Here is a 15,129-nt window from a genome sequence, read left to right as displayed (position 1 = left end):
AAAACCGGTGCTGAAACTGAGGAACTTCAGTTGTACTTGTTCATTTCACAACAAATCACAAGCAACCACAATATTTGTAGTGTCTTTTTCCTCATCTGTCATTTATCAGCTGAACTGTGCTTTTGTTTTGTATATGGTTTTGCTATGATGCTAGTCTTAGCCACCTGACTCTGCCTATCTGGGTGACTTTTAGCGTACAAGAGTCCACCCAGAGAGACACAAACCACGACAGCACAGTCCTCATCAATGTTAAATTATTAGATTATCAATTTTTTTCTTTCACTGTCAGTAAAATGCCTATTATATTTTCCAAGTCCTAAAAAGGCTCTCTGAATTACCTTTTTGTCCAAATAATGGTACAAAATCAAAGAGATACAATAGGGATGGGTATTGCTACTTGATACCTTTTTATGGTATCGACCGAAACAGCCCAGTATCGAGTAGAATCAAAATGTCTCCAGGCAAACCAATCGATACTTTTTGGAGACCAGATCGCGGCAAAAAATGACTATTTGTATCGTTTTGCTTGCAGCCAAACACGCAAACAACACACCGAAAGAAAGAGAAGAGCACGCCTTTTATTTTTCCTTATGTGCCTGCACCGTAAATTGTATTAAAAAGGCCTGCATGCGCCAAGTCCATGCGTGATTTTAACAGCCCCTTCATCTTCTGGTATCACTTAACACTTCTCTGTACATTTTTATCTGCCATTCACATCACTTGTCACTGATCGATCACTGCGTCCCATCACATCAGTTTTGTGAAAATCAGCTGATTTTACTCACGGAGCCTGCGGCTGCGGCTGCTTCAGGTGTAGTTGCTTTGATCGTCTGGACGTGCAGCCTCACTTTTTTCCTCTGTTTGTGAGTCTTTAGAGTAGTTAAGTGACTTGTTTAAACAGTCTCCTTACTTGTTTTATACTTGTGACTGTCGTTTTTGGAGGAGGTTTGCAATTCACCAGTAAAGGACAAAGCACTCATGGAGATCTTTCACTTCAGTTTATTGATCGAAAGTTAACAAAATAAATTTCTGGTGTCTACGTTCAACACACGTATCAAAAAATTACCTTAAATTCATTTCCCACAACTTATTGGTCACTAAACTATTTCACTCCTCCTCTCTCATTCAAATATAACTAAATTTGCAAGCTGTAGTCTTTCCCCTTATAATACTACCGAACAAATTAGGATGAAAAGCGATCTGATACAATTTCCCAATACTTTTATGTAACACTTTTTTAAAACAAGAAAAAAATAAAATTGCCAACCTTGCTTGTCCATTACAACAATAAAAATAATAGGCTACCAATCAACTACTGTGGCTTCAACAGGTGGCATTTATGCAAGGTATCGAATGAAGTACTCTATTGGTATCAGTATCACTTTAAGGGGACTGGTTTTGGTACTGGTGTCGTAAAAATTTTAAAGGACACCCAACCCTAGTATACAATCACAGATTGCAACAGAAAGACACGAATCTTCATATTTAAGAACCAATAACTACAGAATGTTTGATATTTTCCTTGAAAGGTGATCAGAATAGTTGGCAGTTCATTTTCTGTCATTCAACTAATTGATTAATTGATCATTTTAGCTGTAATTAGTTTTTTTTCTGGTTACTGATGCTAGTAGTGATGGAGAGCTTCGTTAAAGAGACCATTAATGTAAACCTTGGACTTAAAATCCGAAGGAGACATGTTACTGTTGTGTTTGGGATTAGCCTGTTGGTTAATAAGACATTCAACCTTTCTCATCACTTTGCACTGACCCTGAAGAGGAAGCCAGGTCTTGGGTGTTTTAGACCCTCTACATTTTAGCTACCTACAAGAACAGGCACTTTCTTCTGAGAAACTGTTTTTCCAGGTGGTCATTACTCATTTCTTTGTCAATTCTGCAAATTGTATTCAGTCTTTGATTTAGCTGATATGGTGACATTTGTCAAGTCTTAAAACAAGTGCATGATTATTAGTGAAAGGATGATCAGTCTACCTGTATCTTGCACCCCGCCTAGAATCGACATACACTTTGACAGCTGTCCAGTTGTGCATTGACACTATATGTCACTGGGTCTCATCATAGGCCGGTCGGGCGCTTCCATTTAGCTCATACATTTATCTCCATTTGCCCATCCATTAATCTCCCTTTACTGTAACCCATCCAGCTACTGGCTAGCCGAAGCAGATGAGACGCCCCATTACTTATTTAGCACCACTTTAAAGGGGACCCAAGTCAATCGAGAAGCCGCTCTCATTTACAGTAACAACATTTGCCGAGCGGTCTCAAACACAGCGAGCAAAGATGAGATTGTGTGAGATGGAATCAAGTCAATAAAAGACATGAGGATGATGTACCCTGTGGTCAGATAGTTAAGTGAAGGTCAACCTGCCAGGGCATTGTGTAATCTGGTGGCTCTCTGGACGGTGACAGGCAGACAGATTCGTAACGCCGAGGTGGGAAAGTTGCCTCGCCTTCAATATCCCCTAAATCGATGTGACCAGAGGAGGAGAGGGATAGTTTTTGCCCCTGTAATGATTTTTTCTTTGCCCCTCTCATTTTATAATGGATCCTTATTTTTAGGAGGGCAGGTTTTGATGCATTGAGAGCTCATGAGAAAGGACACACGATAAGGGGAGAGAGACAGGACAGGATTTCAAACCAGCCAGGCTGGTGTGTGTGTGTGTGTGTGTGTGTGTGTGTGGATAGGCCAGCATGGACACTTTACCAAACCTAATCATGATTCCCCTCTTTTATCTGAGTGTAGACCAAATGTCCAGACCTATACATCACAGCTCCCCCAATACATACACACACACACACGCCATGACCCCCTCCCCACTTTCTGTCTTCTCTCTCTCTCCCTTCTTCCACGCTATATATTGCTGTGTATCACCCACTGACACTCTGGCAACATATTAAAAAGAGGGATAGTGGCTGCTCGCTGTTATTGCCTGAAAAGTGATTTACCATGGGGCCACATTCCCACCATATTGATTAAAGAATGTGTGTGTTTCACCTTTTCTCCATCTCCCTTGGCTTTCTCATTCTCCCTCTCTTGTCATTGCCTTTCCTCTTCCTCTCGCTTCTCCTTCTCTGCTTTTTATCCTCCTTTTATCTCTCACTTGACTTCTGGTATCTCTGATGTTGCCCAACAACTTCCACCACTTCCCCATCTCTCTGTCTCTCATCTGTGTTGGCCCTGGACTCATGTGGCTGATTGTGTGTGTGTTACAATACAGCTGAGACACGGGTAAGGAGGGGAGGGAGGAAGGGAACAGGAGAGTGAAAATAAGAGAGACAAAGGGAGAACAAGAAAGAAAAAAACCCTTTCCCACTGTAATTCTATCTACAGTAGCTGCAGCACAATTCATTCATTCAAATAATCACAAGCACAAAATGCAGGCAGTACAGGTTTGTGGCTCATTTAAAATTCTTCAGTTCTCTTACTACACATAATTTTTCAAGAATCTCAAGGAGAATTCAGAAATAAGACTACACATACCCCCACCAACTTCCCTGTTATAGAGCCATGTATGATGGGCTTTACAGAATAATGAAGTCAAGTTAAGGGCTGCCGCTAATAACTATTTTTATTATCAGTCAATCTATGGGTTATTTTTGAATTTACTCTACTACTACTAAAAAAACCTAAACAAAACAAGGGATTTTCACGCACAACCATCTGTAGGGTTTACAGAGGGAGTGGTCCAAAAAAGAGAAAATGTCCAGTAAGCGGCAGTTGTGTGGATAAAAATGCCTTGTTAATGTCAGAGGTCAGAGGAGAATGGGCAGACTAGTTCGAGATGACAGAAAGACAACAGCAACCCAAATAACCCGTTATAGGGTATGCAGAAAACCATCTCTGAACATACAACATATCGAACCTTGAAGCAGATGGGCTACAGCCGGAGAAGATCACCCCGGGTGTCTCTCCTGTCACCTAAGAACAGAAAACTGAGGCTACAATTCACACAGGCTCACCAAAATTGGACAATAGAAGATTGGAAAAACGTTGCCTGGTCTGATGAGTCTCGATTTCAGCTGTGACATTCAGATGCTAGGTTCAGAATTTGGCGTAAACAACATGAAAGCATGGATCCATCCTGCCTTTTATCAATGGTTCAGGCTGGTGGTGTAATGGTGTGGGGGATATTTTCTTGGCACACTTTGGGCCCCTTAGTACCAATTGAGCATTATTTAAACGCAGAAGCCTACCTGAGTATTGTTGCTGATCATGTCCATCCCTTTATGACCACAGTGTACCATCTTCTGATGGCTACTTCCAGCAGGATAATGCACCATCATGTCACAAAGCTCCAATCATCTCAATCTGGTTTCTTGAACATGACAGTGAGTTCACTGTACTCCAAAGGCCTCCACAGTCACCAGATCTCAATCCAATAGAGCACCTTTGGGATGTGGTGGAACGGGAGATTCACATCATGGCTGTGCAGCCGACAAATCTGCAGCAACTACGTGATGCTATCAGGTCAATATGGACCAAAGTCTCTGAGGAAAGTTTCCAACAACTTGTTGAAACTATGCCACAAAGAATTAAGGCAGTTCTGAAGGCAAAAGGGAGTCCAACCCGGTACCAACAAGGTGTATCTATTAAAGTGGCTGGTGAGTGAAAGTACCAAACGTTCCTCTTCCCTTCTCTCATGTTTTTTTCTCTCGTTCTTCTTTTTATGTCACATTTTTTTTGACTAGTCGGGTAGAAAGTAAATGTTCATGAATATAATTTTAACCACGGTTGCATTAAATGAAGTTCCCATCCTTAAAACAGACAGCTGTTCACTAAATCTGGGCAGTGTCCGACCTTCATCCTACATAGGTGGGAGGAAGGTTGCAAATCCATGTTGGATCATGCACATCGACCCATTCAATTTTAATTCACTCTGTCAGTGTGACAGGAGTATAAAACTATACTGTGACAGAACACATTCCCCCACTCGGTGCCTTTCCTACAATTTAGTGTACGCCTCATTCTCCTTATCATTACCTCTCTTTCCCTTTTTTTTCTTTTTGGCCATTCCAGTGGCCTCTCTATTTGTTCATTCCACTTGCCTAGGCTGTCTCCTGGGCCATTAATCTATACCGCTCCAACCACTCCTCTGGGCCAGACCGGGCTGCGGCGCCACTCACTGTGCGCTCTGAAAGGCCACTGTGTTCATACAGATATGAAACGACGGACATAGACAGAGAATGGCTTTTACGGAAAGCACCAGAGACATGAGATAAGTGGAGAGAAAAAGAAGGATACGAGGAGAAAGGAAAATGCATTTGCCCCTCCTTCACTTTTCATGCCATCTAAGGCAGAAGTGACAGAATCGTGTATTTGAGAGAGTGAGATGATGTTGCCCTGAACAACTGCACTGAGGTTAGTGTGGCGTCTGCCCTTTAGAAAAGGTTGAGATTTGAGGAGATTAATATGCCGTTGGATCACACTGGGGGATTTCTGGCTCGCCTGGAGCCGGCCTGGACATGCAGCAGCCGTCAGTGGTGACGGGGGACTCGAGCAGATGGCCTGGCTTAATCAGGGAGAGAGCGCTGTCCTGGGTGTTCATTGGTGTGTGTGTACCTGAGTTTGCGATAGTGTCTGTGTGACTTGGAGTAAGGGAATTTTTGTGTGTTTACTCCATAAATGCATATATTGCACTGATGCTTTTGTGTCTGCGCTTGTGTAAGAAAAAGGAATGAAAAGATGCAGCAAACTTGGCAGTAAATACTGCCTGACTCCAGGCTCTGTCATTTACCATGATGGAAAGTATTAGAGCTGACTGAGTTAGGAATTTGGTGCGCAGAGCATCTGAACTCTGTTTTGCTTTAGCTTTAATGTAATTGACTCTCTAAGAAAGAAACGTCGGCCTTTGATTTATTAGGTATTTCCTTGTACTATGCCATTTTGACTTAAATCTATAAACGGACCTGTTTATCCAGCTAAGTACTCAAAACACCTCTCTAATCTAAAACAGTATTCCTCTGCATGTCTTTAAATAATTATTTGATCTATTTATTTATTTTTTAGGTGAAGTGAGAACATCCCCTTCTAATTTCATCACTCAGGGGAAAAACAATACAAATTCATTTGTGTATAATTACATGCATGAATAAATCAGTATTACTATGGCATTCCACAAGTTTCAGTCTGTCCATCTGTTATCAGCGAATCATTTTATTTAAGTTGCTTTTCAGATAGAAGGTTGAATTAATGTTCTCATCAGGGAGTTGAACAGTAACCAGGGTGTCACTGTTGTCACTTGGGGAAAGTTAGGCAGTGAATGTGCAGACCATCCCTCACCCGGAGGACCTGGGTTCTATTTCCATACTGACAAAGATTCACACTGCTGAGGTGTTTTTGAGCAAAGCACTAAATCACTGGCCTTGAACTTGGATGGGGCCAAGCTAAGAGAGACAAGTAAGTATGAACTAGGAAAGTTGTAGTACAGTATATCTAGTTCGGTAGTGCATTGACAGTAGTTGTTGAAGGCAGAGAGTGTTATTTGTTGAATCACTGTTTCCTCAGACAGTCTGGGGATTCAAACCAGTGAGCTTTCCAGTCAAAAGCACACTTTCTCTACACTGTTCCTGCTGTCAGGAAGCATGGCTTAAAATTATAACAAGGGAAATGTTGGCTGTTTAAGCTGTCATATCTGACTCATTTCCTCTAAACATAGACTTAACAAGAATATTCAATGAAGGCATTTAATTTCTGCTAAGGAACCAGGAGTCTTGGGTGGTGGTGGTGTCTTGTTTTTTGTTAAATCGCCTTTTAGTACTAAAATATTGGTGGTGCTTCACATTTACATGCTCACAATATAAATCGTTTTATTTTAATAAAGGATACTTTATCCTCCGAGATGGAAATTATCTTCCTGCCCTTTGGTTGGGGTACAGAGTCAACAAGCAGGACTGGGGCCTCTATAGTAGATGGGGGTTAAATATCTTGCTCAAGGGCTCTTGGAGCATTACATGCACACAAGGGGATCAAACCTTTGGCCCTACAGTCTGAGGATGACCTTTGCAACCTCTTGGCTATGCAAAAGTCAAACACGCGTGCTAATGTAAGTGAGGATAGACCTAAATGTAGAGCCTTTGTTGCTTCACCAGGGGGTCAAGATACAGTCCAGCTCCGGAGCATCTCTGTGGTAATGACGGGAAAATCTAAATCCAAGATGAGCATCTCCATGGCGACAGAGTTGATGTCGTGAACCCCGTTGCCGGCAAACTCTCTGAATCTGAGGATGCAACCAGATGCCATGGCAGCTTTTTATAGTGAAGGCCAATCAGCTCGCAAACTTCTCCATTGTAAATCACTGTCTGCACTCCTCTGGCTGTCCTCCACATTGTCTCCCTTCTCTTGCTCTCATTTAATTCTCTTGGTCTCTTTTTCACTCTCTCATAGCCACTCTGTCTCTGTTATTGATGTCTGTATCGCTTGATCTCTCCTCTAGCTTGGCCGTAGACTCTAAGCCGGTGGTGTTGAAAGAGATGGATGCTCACTGCCCTCAGTAATCTCCGCTGCAGCCATTTAGATAATTAAGTCACTATTCTTGCACTTGCCTCGTGTCCCGCTACCAAAACTGAACTACGCACATACGCATACACATGCCCACATGCATATTAATATATAACACACACATGTCACAGTAGTTGCAATAAAGCAGCAGCCCAAAGAACGTGTCAGTTTTTCTGCTCCAACTGCCCTGTGTTTGTGTGTGTGTGTGTGTGTGTGTGAGTGTGTGTGTGTGTGTGTGGCATCAGCAGTGAGAGCTGTTTGTTTTGGTGCCGTTGTTGGTTTTTATTTAGAGAACAGAGAAATTTGCAAAGGGATGCGGCGGGGAGAGAAAAGGCGACAGCTGCCATGGGCCGCAGAGAATACACACACACGCACACGCACATACATACATACATACATATATACGCACATAAACAAACTGCATGATTGGCGTCTGGAAATCGCTCCCACACCCTGTAGAAAAAGCATGCAGAAAGGCTGGGTAGGAAAGCGTGCACACTAGCCCCAGGGTTTTCTCCAGCTTTGTGTCTTGCCGTTGTGATAATGTGGTGTTTTGTTGAAAGTCAGTGTTTTAATTAACTGAGCAGCAGCGTGCAGTGGTGGAGGTAGCGGTGCCTTTCTGTTCCACAGGCTTAATGACATGCCTGGGATACTGACAACCAAACACTGGCAGGGTGTTACTAACTCGGTCATTGCAATATTTCATAACACCATGGCCATTCCTGTCGGCCCTAGTGTCAGTGAGAGCTGACATTTTTGGACAGGAAAATGACGGTTGACCCACGCTGTTTTCATCATGCACATGTAGTTTGCTCAAACTACAGTAAACAAGTGGCTTCGGAACACTTGCGTCATGTCGTATCTCCTACAAAAACACATATGCAGTGCACACGCATACAAACTCAGCTGCCCTTTTTCCAGATTGGAAGAAAGTTTTACTTATTAATGCTCCGCTAAAAGAATTGTGCTGATGCACACTCAGGGGAAAATTTGCTGTCAGTGGTGCAGGTACAGTATATGCAATATTTCTAAATCTTAAGAAAAAATAACCTTTGGCTTCAGTTCCTTATGATTTCTTCTCTCTCTGTCTACCTAATACACTTAATCCCTTTTCTATCCGCTTAGAATGATTTGGCCTTTGCTTGCATGCTTTATCAAAGAGAAGATGATCAGGAAGTGTCTGTCTCTGGCAAAATGAGGCAGTGTGTGCATGTCACCCACCAGTGTTTCATCCCTCAAGGTGTCAGATTAATGTACAAAGTGCCATCTCTCACCATCATCTCCTCATAAACCTCTGTGGAAATCCTAATAGACAAATGAGATAAGGCAATGTGAGGTGCTGGATTCAGATTAATGCTAGATCTGCTTTGAATGACTGGTGACCGTGGTTTATTTACATGTCATAATCTTCCCAGTTGTAGCTATAGCTATTTAAGTAAAACCAGCTTATATGCCTTTAATAATCTGCTGAAACAGAAGCTATTTTTGATTCTGAATCTGAATGGTGCCTAAGCTGGTCAGTGCTGTTTTGACACATCCTTTGTGTTTTTTGATACACTTCTGACTGCACTGTCTCTCTGGATTCCACTCAGACCACTAATGAGGTGTACGAATTGTAGCAAAGTGCTAATTCCCCTCAAACCGCTGGAATTAATTGAACCTACTAATGCTAAGAATCAGTCTCAACAATAGGCATGTTTGTTTCCATGCCAGCAGGTAGCTGCATTTATTTCCTTGAAGATGGCCCTTTCTCTTCCTCTTTAAAACCCCCACACCTCACTTCCACACACATACAAGCACACAAATGGTGTCTGAGCTCATAAGACAGACACTCAACTTCATTTTTCCTTTCCTCCGTTTGCCTTTTCTGTAGCTTCTGCTCTGTTGATCTTGTGTTTTTTTCTTTCTTCTGGAACATCAATTGGGTTTCTTCTGTATCACGTCCTTATGGGGGATATCTAAAAATACTCTGGAAGCCCTGGTCTTTTTCTGGCAGATCAGTTTGCTTTATCAATCAATACTTTGGGGGGGAGTCCTAAAGATGTTGGGAATCAAAATATCTGACTATAGGAAGTATTTATCTTGTACCATTCAATTTAGAATGTTTCAGTGTACCAGTACAAATTAATTGATGTCACCTTTAGTGTTTGTACAAGGGCCTTTGTGTGTATACTTGCATATATAGCAGGCATGTACACTATGCATAGGTATGATAGATGTACCATCTTTTGAGATTTGTGTCTTCATCATCTGGTGTGTCTTAGACAGTGCGGACTTTAGCTGAGGAGGATAATGTAAAAAGCCTGAGACTCTGGCCCATGTTGCTCCGGGCTATTCCTGTACCAACAGTCTCTCCCATTATTTAAATATCCGGATGAATACCTCTGTTGTACTGGAGGAACTGTCAACACATTTATTGGTGTGCAGTTGTAGTGGTGTATATGTGACATGCGTGTGAGCAAGTGTGTGTGCCTGTGACAGTTCTAGAGTGTGTGTGTGTGTGTGTGTGTGTGTGTGTGTTAGCGGTTGTCTATATGCGTCTCCCATAGGACAGCTCATTTACCGCAATATCTTGTCCTCGTAAAGTTACAGTATACCTCATTTGTACCATCCAGACTTGCTGATGGATGAATTGATCATTAGCACAGACTTGTGAGTGTGGCAGGTGCTTGTGTGTGTGTGTGTGTGTGTGTGTGTGAGAGAGAGAGAGTGTGGTGAAAGCTAGGCTGTCACTGGGTCAATAGAAGTAAACATTACTACAGATTGTAAATCGAGCCCTTTCTCTTGGGGAGTATCTATAGCGAGTGGAATAGCTGGGGGTATTGAACGCAGGGCAAAATGTGCCAGCAAAGCACACATCACACCCTTGAGCAGAGGTATGACACACAACCTATCCCACCCAACCCTGATCCCATCCTTAACACCTTTCTCTCTATTTCAGGCTGCACACACACACACACACACACACACACACACACTTTATTGCTGTTATATCTCATTTGCTCACTCCCTCACACTGTCTCGCTGTGTCTCTGTTGCTGCCACGTTCTGTCCATCTGTTACGCTGCCTCTTTCCTCACGTCTATCTGCGGCTCCCTGCTTATTCCCACATGGCTTTGTTAACGCAGCCCTGTCACACACACCCGACATGCTGCGTGCCGCCTCGGAGTGACAGATGCTGTTCTTTAGGGTGTGTGTCTCACGTTCCCACCTGCCAGACAACTTTTTTTTATTTTGGCTAATCACTCCGCTGTTGCTCAGGAACTGAAGTTATCGAAGACTCCTGATGTGCGCTGCGTGGACTTACCGCTCACACAGGAACATGCAGGTCATCTCTATGGTGATAGCAATGAGGCCATGATGATGTCAGCTACAACTGGCATTGCACACACATACGCAGACATTGGCGTACACCCACACATATACACACACACACACACACATCTCATTGCTCCTCTTCTTCTACTACTTAACTGCGTCTCTTTCTTATGTACACACCCACACCAATTCACTTGTCTGTCTCAGTCGCATATGCATTTGGGATATTGTATGCTGGGTGTAATTTCGATTCTGACGCATGAGCAGTGCTAGAATAGCCATTTTTTGAAATGAGTCGAAAATGCCCAGCGTCAATCACTCTGCCTCCGCTGCATGTGACTGCTTTTAACTCACAACGTGACTGACAAGACAATGGAGATGCCAGTCAGTCAGCTCATTAGGTTTGGTTGCTGACACGGTATTTCTCACTTTCTTTTTCAGCTCTTCTGTTTGTGTTGGAAACCAGAGCCTTTTTGTTACTATTTGGGCTTCCAGAGGATTAGCGATTTTAATCATTTGTTTAGATTTTCATCTCCCAGCAAAGGATTCTCAGTCATCAGCTGTTATTTTAAGTAGGAGCCAAAGTCAAAAAATAACATTTGGCGTGGGAAAGTCTTATACCTTCAGGTAAGATTATTAACATGCTGACAGGATTACAGGAGCTGAAGAGCCTCATTAATTGCTGTAGGGTATGACTGAAATGCTGTCATTAGGTTCTTATGACATTCAAAAGGCTCTTAAAAAGGTTGGTTTCACATGCAAGTCTTGCCGCAAAGGTTATCATCTCAACTCTGAAAGACCGCTGTTTTGTCCAGGGCTGACATTGACTTCATTGGATGTGAAAGAAAATGGGCAAATCTTTATTGGCACCTCCTCCCTAGAGCAGTGCAGCACAGAGCAAAGTGTCATTGTAAATGTGATGCATTTAACTGTTTATCTGGTCTGGCAGGGTCCACAGGTGTGTTGGGTGTTGGTTTCCACAGGCACCTCTGAGAGCAAAATTTCTTTTACCACCTCCTTGTACTTACCCTCACAAACACACACTCTCAGCCTCAAGGTGATGTGAGCTCATACACTGACACACATACGAGTGCACACATGGGCTTAAAACGAGTTGCAAAAACATATTTGTGATGGGAATTTAAGTGTCTGTAATTAGTAGCTTAAATCCTTCTGTTTATCAAGGACCATAAATGTAGTGGGATTTGTCTCAGTGACAGTTGTTCTGCAGGGATCAGTTGCCAGCCTCCGGTTACACAGTACATACTGACATGCATAGTGCAAGGATGACAGGAATTGACTTACAGGATTGTGCCCATATTGTAGTGTAGTGCCAAGATTCTGAATATGCTACTTGGGTAAGTGAGTGATGGAATTCGAAGCATGGTAATGTGAGAGGCTCCTCTCCAGAAAAACAACAACATTTGTCGATTGTACAAAATAAACTACTTAAAACAACCCACATTTTCACTCAGTACCAAAGGAAGAAGTATGATGTACCATTACAATCGGTTTGGAAATAGACAAGTCAGACATGCCCTTCAAAAACACAGGTGGAAAACCACACTGACCTGCAGCACGCACAGTGACAAGACATCCGCCTGCTGCCTCCCTCACTTCCTTCCAAACATTAGATACCCTCCAGGCAGTCAAATTACATAAAGTTGTTACTTGTGATGTAGAGACATAGTGAAAACTTTATGTATGAAAGATAAATTTGTTACAGATTAATAGCTTACCACTCTGAAACTCTTGTTGATATGTTGCTAAGCTGGTTTAGGAACATGTACAGCTAAACCGGCCTACTCTGCTTCTGATTTGCTAGTAGTACTTAATTAGGTACTGCGTATGTGCAACTCCCAACAAAGATCTTGTAGAAGTGAGATGCATTATTCAGTAGCTAAAACGGAACGGTCAACACACAGGGTGAAAAGAGGAGCTGCAGCAATGTGCAGTACGACAAAAATATGGTGTTTTTTGAAAATGAAACCTGTTCTGGTACAACCTCTAAATAAATGTAGGAACCAGACAATGAGCATAATATGACCACTTTGAAGAAAATGAACATAGCAAAAATAACTAATAATCTTAGGAATAGTCCAACAAAAATATACATTAAATATTGGATGAACCATAATAATATCAGAACATACAGTATATAACATGTAATAACAAACAATGTACTAAATGCCAACATTTGCTTAGCGAACTCTTACATAATCTATTGATTTCGCAGGCATTAATACCGTGGATTCGACAAAACATTGCCATCATTCCTGTTTACATCAGCCAACTGTTTCATAGTTATATATATTATAGTATAGTTATACCAAGAAGGGTTTAACGTCTCATCTCCTGCTAACACATTCCTTAGCTTTAACCATGGCCTTGACCTTTTGGAGGTGCAAATAGTTTAAGTTGCGTATCCTTAACCATACCATTGTAGCAGTACCAGATCAGAAAACAACTAGACCTACCTACTTTGGCATTTTGAGAACTTGGGTAATGCAATTTTCATTATGAATGCTCACTGAATTATGCAGCAATATTAAAAGCATAAATTAACCCTTTCACAAGATACTTGCTTAACTTATATACAGTTTCATTCATTTGCTCTCAAAGTTTTTTTCAACTTTGTCCTTTATTAGACAGGAAAGAGGGGGAGATAATGGAATAACACTGTAGTTTGGTACAGGATTTAAATCCAAGACTGATCATTTTCATACGTGGCACATGCCCTAGACCATTAAGCCACCACGGCACTCCTGAATTAAAACATTTCTAGTGGAAATACTATGTAATTTACTTACTTTACATTCTTTTTTCTATGCTGTATATTACAGTTATACTGAAGGTTATCCCAAAAAGCTCTCTTGTGTGGGCTTTTGCATATTTAGTTCAATGGCTTTTCTGCATAATCTAATGGATTTGCTCTCCAGTGTGCCCTTGTTGCTGGAGCTTTACATGAAGACAAATATTAGCTATTTTTTGCAGTAAATCAGAAAACTGTCTAGACTAGGGAGCACAGTTGATGCACAGCGATAGATACCTCTTTCACATCTGAAAAGGTTTGATAAAATTGTACACAATTGTGAATGCTAATGCACTCAATTTTGACTCTTGTGGAGATAATGTTCCTTTCATTTTGTTTTTCTCTTCCTATTTTTTGTGTGTAGGAATTTTCTGGTTGGCCTCTTATTTCTCAGCTGATGTGTAGAGCTTGAGTGATAAGAAAATATTACCTGGCATTACCTCTGCCATTGTTCCACTGGACCAGCACCTTGTTATTCTCTCTATCTCAAATATTTTCGAGATAATACATGCGTATTCTATTGTAAAATGTGAGGTTATTAAAAGGGGTTACTGCAGAGAGGGAGAAAGGTTATTGCTGGATGAGTGAGAAAGAGAGTGTGAGAGTGTTTTCCCACAGCTTTTAGTTGCTCCGTCTGGCTCTACCGCCGTGTATCAGCTTGCTGTATTTGGACAGCCCAGACCTAGTATGAGAGAAATAAAGGGGGGACTGAGAGAGGAAATAAAATACATGAAGAAAAAGAATGAAAGGGACAACAACAGAGAAGGACATAAAGGAAGAGAGAGGTGTGAATGTTTCAGCTGCTAAATAAATGGATGATCACAGCAGCTTAAGATACAGAAGGGCCAGCGCACCCACCACAGGCTGCATCGTGTATCGCTTGCATCAAAGCTTTGTAGAGAACCTTTCATTTCCAGCAGCCTGCTCAGAGACTCTCACATACTACACTGGAGTTTTGAACATGTGTGTTCTCATTACATCCTGCCAAAACATTACGTGCGTACGCAGTCATTCACTTGTAGTGTATACTGCTTTCATATACTCTCACACACACACACACACACACACACAGATACACACAGCAAAGCTGGCATTTCAAGGCGTTCGCTCTTCTGTGATGCAAGAAGCAGCGTGACAGACCCCAGCACGCGGAATAAAGACCTATCATCCGCTGTCATTCTCTCCTTACAGACCAGGGGATTTTGCATGGGGCTTGCTGAACCTGGTTTGAGATTCTTATTTATTTATTTAATCTGTTATCAAGGGCTGGGGAAGCATAACTTGCCTTTGGTGAGGAGGAGTACAATGCGCTACAATCCCCTCAGTGATGGATTTCACTACTCAGATCCTGTACCGCTTTGATTTATGATATAATATAGAGTGATACGCTGCTCATGCTACACAATAGCCATACCCCATACTGATGTAATTCCAGCTCACTGTCGCCTCTTAACCTATCACAGCCTGCTGTGCTTGAAAAAGGG

General features: G+C 42.0%; 1 protein-coding gene across 3 annotated transcripts in view; it reads left to right on the top strand.

Moving 5' to 3' along the window:
• The window catches only part of LOC119909023 (kelch-like protein 29), a 209,044-nt gene that overhangs the window by 58,456 nt on the left and 135,459 nt on the right, over positions 1–15,129 (top strand). The gene's annotated exons all lie outside the window — the stretch shown is intronic.

This window comes from Micropterus salmoides, unplaced genomic scaffold, assembly GCF_014851395.1.
Source record: "Micropterus salmoides isolate LMB-PRFRI ecotype aquatic unplaced genomic scaffold, ASM1485139v1 Ms_hic_scaffold_18, whole genome shotgun sequence".
Lineage (NCBI taxonomy): Eukaryota > Metazoa > Chordata > Actinopteri > Centrarchiformes > Centrarchidae > Micropterus > Micropterus salmoides.
Note: the sequence above shows the minus strand (reverse complement) of the source record. Positions and strands in the feature narration are given on the sequence as shown.